The sequence below is a fragment of the Syzygium oleosum genome, unplaced genomic scaffold, assembly GCF_021117445.2.
Source record: "Syzygium oleosum isolate NSW1041296 unplaced genomic scaffold, Sole_v2.1 Sole_v2.01, whole genome shotgun sequence".
In the NCBI taxonomy this organism is placed as follows: domain Eukaryota; kingdom Viridiplantae; phylum Streptophyta; class Magnoliopsida; order Myrtales; family Myrtaceae; genus Syzygium; species Syzygium oleosum.
This window is the reverse complement of record NW_026607485.1, coordinates 36,443,323-36,449,967: the sequence shown is the minus strand read 5'-3', so window position 1 is coordinate 36,449,967 and position 6,645 is coordinate 36,443,323. Positions and strand designations below refer to the sequence as shown.

Here is a 6,645-nt window from a genome sequence, read left to right as displayed (position 1 = left end):
GAATTTATGAATTTTTGAACTCGAGTAGATTTTACTCTCAAAATCTAGATGTGTGTATTTCTAAGCCAAGTAGATTTTACCTTCAAAATCTGGATTTATATATTTTTGAATTCGAGTAGATTTTACTCTCAAAATCTGGACATGTGTATTTTCTAAGCCGAGTAGATTTTTACTCTCTAAATCTTGTTATACCTATTTCTAAATCTGAATCCGGTTATATCTATTTCTTAACCGAGTAAAATTTGTACTCAAAATCTGGGTATGTCTATTTTTAAACCAGAACATATTTTACTTTTAAAATCTGGATATACTTATTTCTAAACCAGAACAGATTTTACTGTCTAAATCTGAACCTGCTTACTTCTGAACCCGAACAGATTTTACGAGCAGATTTTACTTTTTGAATCTGAATTTGTTTACTCCTGAATCCGAGCAAATTTTACTTTCTAGGCTTGAAAATATCTACTTTATGAATATGAAAGTATTCAAGAAATACTCATTTGATTGTCAAAACCCAGAAATACTCATTTGGATGTCCAGATTTACGTTTAGACTTTAACCTATAATATAGTCATTGACTTGCTCGGAATCACTTTCGAAATATATCCAATTTTCTGAATGTATTTATCTCATGAATCTTATCACATATCGCTTCTTACTTGTTTGTTTGACTAAGATCTCATTTCTTTAAGGAATATATGATAGATCAAGAAGGTGAATATGTGTATTGAAATACCTGTGATTACTTATTGTCATGACTAGTATGAAGTCACATGTGTGTTGGTGATCTTCATGATAAGTATGAATTCATTTGTATATATCAATGAGCTTTCATGACCCGTATGAAGTTACATGTGTGTGTTGGTAAGCTTCATGACCCGTATAAAGTAGATAAACTTCATGACCAGCATGAAGTCACCTGCGTGTGTTGGTAATCTTCGTGATAAGTATGAACTCATTTGGGTATATCAATGAGCTTCATGACCCGTATGAAGTTACCTGTGTGAGCTGGTAAGCCTCATGACCTGTATGAAGTGGATAAGCTTCATGACTAATATGAACTCATCTGTATCTATTAATGAGCTTCGTGACCAGTATGAAATCACATGTGTGTTTGTGATATTCATGACAAATATGAACTTATCTATGTTTATGGGTAAGCTTCATGACTAGTTGGGCATAAATTTCCCTGTATATAGTGATGAGCCACTATGATATCGTGTGTATGTAATGAGAGAATATCTCATTTGCTTGTACTTGAGTGGATGGTCTTAAGCTCTGTCATTGATTTCCATCGATATGAGAAGAAAAAATAATTACTCTTGCATTGTCTAATATGAGTACTCTATATTTGTCATGAACTCACATTGTTTGTTGATGCCACGTGAAGTGGCAAGATAATTCTAACTTAAAACTAGAGATTTCATTTACTGAGTCGTGGCTCATTCATTTATTTTTCAGATACGTAGGAATGGACAATCTGCCGCTAATGCTTTCTGGTTTTCCTATACACTATGAGTGCCATATTTTGGCTGATATGACGGTAGCAACATTTGTGACTCGTCATAGAGGGAGATAGATGGTCCATGATGTAAAGTCTACCTATATAAGGATAGTCTTTTTGAACATAATGTAGCATGGAGATATGCGACCTCAACCTACCCAAACTTTTGTGTTTTGTAAACAATGAATTCGTTGTGAATCCGATAAGTAATATAAAGAAAGTAGTAGAAGTACTTTGACTATACTTATGTGATTTTCATTGTTATTTAATGTTTAAATTTTTGCTTCCGCTCGAATAAAGGTTAATAATTATAAGAAACACATGTTGCGTGTGATATTCTGGGCGTCATAGAAACAGCCAAATGTTTCCAATCACAAGGGCTATTGTTGACGTTGAAACCGAAGAATCTTGGACTCGACTCCTCGAGCTACTATTGAAAGACTTGAAAGTGAACAAGGTATTGGCTGGACCTTCATGAGTGACCAGTAGAAGATAAGATTGTGCACAAGCTTTGTTAATAAAAAAACATCTTATTGTCAATAAAACTGATTTATTTGCATGTCAAAATACATGTTGCAGAGCCTTCTTAATGTAGTTTCTAAACTCTCGCAAGCAGAGCATAGGGATTGTACTCGACACATTTATGCTAATGGTAAAAAGAAACCACATAAGCGAGAAACATTTAGGAATTGCTTTTGGAGAGTTGCATATTCAACGTGGGAGTCCGATTTCAACAATGCAACAAAATAAATGAAGGAAGAGTCTATTCATGAAACAGGGTCCATAACGGTCTCGCAGGGCAGTTATCAAGTGTGGACAAAATTACAATGCTATTGAGAATAATTTGAGTGAGATATTTAATGCATATACATGCAAAGAAAGGCAGTGTTCCATTGTTGATATGTTAGAGGGCATAAGAAAATTACTTATAGTGAGAATGTATGAGAAAAGCCAATTAATAGTCAGCTCAAGAACGATTTGTCCAAGAATCATATTGAAGATTGGGGAGGAAAAAAACGAAGTCGAGGTTTTGCATTCCAAGGCCATGTCCGGCTTCCAGATTCGAAGTTGAAGTAAATGATGACATTTATGGTTGAACTAAATAAGAGAACATGTACTTGTAATATTTTAGGAATACCATGTAACCGTTTTATACCGTGCATCAACTACATAAAGTACAACTTAAATGATTATGCAACTGATTGTTTTAAGAAAGCTGCGTATGAGCATTGCAACCAATTTGCATTACCTACCTAGAATGGAAAGAATATGTGGCCAGTGACCTATGAAGAGCCTTTGTTACCTCCACCATTTAGAAAGCTTCCAAGGAGGCCCAATAAAGATAGGAAGAGACCCAATGGTGATAAGAAAAATGACGAGAAAAGGAAAAGAATAAGGACGCCAATAGTCACCAACACTAATCCACGAAAAAATCCCAAACTAACAATATTCTTATTACAAATCTGTTTTGTCCATGATGGCGTTTCAATTTTTATTTGATATTAAATACCCAAATGCCTATAGGGCACATAAAATCGATACGTATACATAAAAATGTTCATAGTAGCTTAAACTTACATAAAATTTTAACTTTGGATGGAAAAAAAACTAGTCAAACTTAAGAAAACGCCAAAATAAGAATTATTAAAAGGTCTATTGCTTTTGTGGATTTTTTTTTTTTTTTACAAATTTACTATCAGATGAGCAATACGAGTTATAGAGATAGTTATGTAATAAAGCTATTCATACGGTCATCTATACAACTATGAAAGTGTAAAGTATCTGTGATATGCATTGAGACTATATTGTGATTTCTTGAAAGAACACTGATTTCAAATTGATAAACAAAATTAGTGCTTGGATTTTATTTTAACTCGAGATTTTAAATTTGAGGCAAATTCATATTTTAATTCGTGGTTTTGGTTTGTGTTATAAGGGATTGATTTCTTGGGCGAGAGATTATTCATTGCCAAAACAATGCCATCTTGGATTTTTCAGCCAGCCAAGCGACAAATGTAAGTTAAATGATTGGTTTTTGAAACCAATGGAGAAACTTTTGAATTAGATCGTAAAGTTTTGTAAGTATCTTTTTCTTTAACGTGTTTATAATATGCTTATTATAATAAATTAAGTAATAGTAATTTACATTATATTATCATTATTACACATAATATTGTCAAAGTTTACATCATTGATATTGGTATCTTATAAATAATTTTTCATCTAATAGAATTATAAAATTATATAAAACATTTAAATAATTCATTATAATTAATACTAGTTATATTATAATAACAAAATATTTATAGTGAAAACAGAATTATATACTATGACTTGCCTACATTAACTATAATGTCAAGAGTAATATATAACATCTGGCCACATTAAAATAATTATCATATTGGTTCATCATTGATAATGTTTGCATTACTATATTATCTCGTTAGTGCACTTTATTGATTCGAGGGTTTAAACCGCCAAAAAAAAGAAAAATATTTATTCTTAACTCTTATTAATAAAAGGTTTTCATTTAAATTTGGACTATTTTATCGATGGGTAGTCTCCTAGAAACAACAAAAAATAAAGTTACAATTTTTATATGAAATTGAACCAAATAAAAGGATATCCATAAAAGGATAAAGACAACAACGAGAAAAAAATTGTTAATTCAGCAATCTCTTTAAAAAAATAAAAATAAAAGCAAATTACAGATAAAGAAAATCACTTAATAAAAATTAAATACAGGAAGAACAATCCAAAAACATATGTTCCTAATATAGAAACTATTGTTGACGTAAATAATAACTTAACTTATCAAAATAAATTCGATTTCGTGCATAAAAAAATCATTTAATTTAATGTGTCAAAAATATAGATGAGGACAATGCTCGTAGGCTTAACTTTGGGGGCAAATTACATATATCCCCCTAAGTTTAGGGTATGACAAATTGCCCCTAGCATATCAATTTTTTTCCAATTCACCCCGTACTATTTGAAATCTATTGCAATATGCCCCCTAATATAGGCTTCAGCCAAATTTTCTTGGAGCTCTGATCATGTTACTAGTTACGGGGGGAGGATTGGTGATATATTACATACATAAAAAAAGAAGACGGAGGGAAAACTCAAAAATATATTTCGAGACTATATATTAATGTGTCTTCGGTGTTGAATTCGAATTTATTGACGAGACTTTGGATTATGATTGATTTGACATCCATAATCATTCATGTGATGTCCTGCGATCAAAGCTCCATGCAAAATTTGGCCCACTTCAATGTCCAGGGCAAATTACAATTGACTTCAGATGCATGCTCACTTTTTTTTTTTTGGGTCTGTGATGCATGTTCACTTAGAAAATCACTTTTTTGTAAGTGTTGAGGAGGCATAACATATGCCATCTTTTCTGCCTAATAGTAGTCTTAGACTTAGACCTCCTTAAATTACAATATTCATCTAGAAAACCATAAGTGTTTCTATTAATTGGGTCTCATCTCTTCTCTGATGTCTAATTTAATAGAACTTTATGCATTTAAATATTTTTTACTTTTGAATTTTTCAAATATCAATTTCTTGCATTCACGCGCTTCACGGACGCATGTTTCCTTGGGGTTCCAAAAGTAAATCTAGTTTACTTAAGTAGATAAAAACAATAAACAATCAAGAAAAGGAAAGCACCTTATGTAGGCACCATCTTGAATTCGTGACCCCACGCTTCTTGACATACAATATTCCGATCGATTCATCCCTATTGATCGCCCGACCCTTGGAATCTTAACCTTAGTCCTACGGTTAATGATATCTCCTGCTCAAATATCAAACTTCAATCGGTCCATGAGAAGTGACACGTGACTATAATTTCAACGGCAAGCACTCGAAAAAGAAAAGCAAATAGCTCAATTTTCATCGATTATCAACCCGAAATAGAATTTAACCCGATAAAAAGAAAAATAAATTAAGTAGCCGATTTCTTATGATTAAATCAAAATAGATGGGACCCAAATATAATCAAGAACTGCAAACCCTAAATAGATGGAATTTCATCCAAGCTCTTTTTTTTTGGGTCGGTCAATTTTTATCCAAATTCAGTCAAATCAACAAAATGCAAAAAAAAGCAATGAAAAATAATAAAATCTTGGCCATCCAAATGAGATGAGGAAACTGAAGGAGTGGACCAGAACAAAGTACACAGAAGCGAACAAAACTGACAACAAACCTAATCGCCAACGTTATCATCTCCCCGAACGAATCAAGCGTTGGGCACACCCAAATTGTCCTCTCAAATGTCGACAAAAATCCAAGAGAAACCCTAGCAGTGACCATTGACAAGAGATCGAGTTTCAGCCGTTGGATCTTTGGAGAATTTAGGTTGCCTAAGTAACCTGCTTTTCCAGAGATATCATGCGCTAGATATTCTTTCTTTTATTTCTTTATTTTTTGGGTAGTCCAATTGTATTTCCATGGTCTAGAAATTATCGCGTATACAGAAAAAATAATGTCATAATTTTCAAGCACCTTTGCACTTTTTATTTTATTCTCCGCACCAAAAATTACGTAGAAAATCTTAACAAAAATTACGCTTTTTGTTCTGACTAGCGGGAAGAGCATGTTAAGTGTGTGGAAAGTAATGCAAAAAAAGTAAAGAAAGACACAATACGAAAATTTGATCAGGTTTTTTCAGAAAAAAATGAAATTTGAAAAGTGCGAAAGATTATAAGAATCACCTTTTAATTATCATATCAATTATATATGGATTCTTTAATATCTCTAATTTAATAATAAGATGTCTCGGCCCCTCGAATACCTAACTAATTTACATCTATTCGATGCACATCAAAGGTGAGCATGGTCTGGGTGGGCGGTTCCCACTCTGGAATCGGGAACCGCTCGTTGGTTCTATGGATCGACTCAATGATCGAACCGAACCGAACCGATCTCCAATCCCTATAAAATTGCATTCATCAATTAATATCATGGTGAACCTCGTTTCTATGTGGGTACTTCTTTGGTTTCGTCATGCAATTAATCAGAAAAGTAATGATTCTATGCGGACACACCGAGACAAAGTTATTCTCAAGAAAAGTAAACCAGAAGCCATTCTCCAAAGAAACATTTCATCCCTTCATCTATATAAGAGTTTT

The 6,645-nt window shown here is 32.7% G+C and overlaps 1 pseudogene; it reads left to right on the top strand.

Moving 5' to 3' along the window:
- Window positions 1–2,405: 2,405 nt before the first annotated feature.
- Window positions 2,406–3,004, top strand: LOC130137599 (uncharacterized; annotated as a pseudogene).
- Window positions 3,005–6,645: the final 3,641 nt, after the last annotated feature.